This window comes from Chrysochloris asiatica, unplaced genomic scaffold (genome assembly GCF_000296735.1).
Source record: "Chrysochloris asiatica unplaced genomic scaffold, ChrAsi1.0 scaffold00293, whole genome shotgun sequence".
Classification (NCBI taxonomy): Eukaryota; Metazoa; Chordata; class Mammalia; order Afrosoricida; family Chrysochloridae; genus Chrysochloris; species Chrysochloris asiatica.
In genome coordinates, this window is record NW_006408811.1 from 749,774 (window position 1) to 750,838 (window position 1,065).

The window sequence follows — 1,065 nt, forward strand, 5'->3', positions numbered from 1 at the left end:
CTTTCAAGAGGGAGCCTAGTTCCAGATGGGGCGGGGGAAGTTAGACTCTCCACTGTATGATTTCCAATCTGTTGAGACCCGGCTGGAGAAAGGAAATGGGGATCAGACTCTTGCAGTACAAAAGTGAGTAACTGCCATCAGAACTGACTGTAAGAGTAGGAAATATAGAGGTAGATGTTTTTTGACTAATGGAGGGGAGAGATTAATTTTGTAGCCCAGGAGTGGAGGTTTCTGGGACCATCAAGTGAGAAGAGCAGAGAGCAGGACCCTACCCAGAGAGGCAGAGACACCAGGGATGGAGACAGAGAGGATGATGGGGACAATGGAGCAGCTGGGAACACAACTCAGGGAGGGAGAAGGCTGTGTGCTGACAGCCTAGGGGTAGGCCTGTGGGGGTACCCTTTGGTTATTTGATGATGCATGGGGAGATTATAAGCATTGTAATGAAACAAAATACGATAGGATAAATGTAAAACTGACATTCTTCCATGTAAATCTCACAATAAAAATTTACATTAAAAAAATTAAACCTTGAAAATCAATTCTACTCTGGCCTATGTTGCTATGAGTTGAAATCAACTTGACAATAAATAATGCATTGAATTTTTGGTTTGGGTAATCATCTCAAGTGTTTTTACAGCATTGCTTTGTGAAGATGGCTAAACTTGGTTTGTAGTTTTGTGACCTTGAACAAAGACTCAGATTTGTTTGAATTATTATATGGACTATTATAGTACTTACCTCATGGATATGTTACGGAGTCAGATGAGAACTCAATTTGAAGTAAACAAATAATTGTTGAAAACAAAACAAAACAACAGTATTGAAGGAATATACAGTGTCACTGTACCAAAAGGACATGATTGATATTCAACCTTTCAAGAAGTAGCATATGCTCAGGAGCCAATGATACTGAAGGAAGAAGTCCAAGGTGCACTGAAGGAATTGGCAAAGAACAAGGCACTAGGAATTGATGGAATAAAAATTGAAATCTTTCAAGAAAGTGAGGTGGCACAGGAGGCACTCACTCATCTATGCCAAGAAATTTGGAAGACAACTATCTGG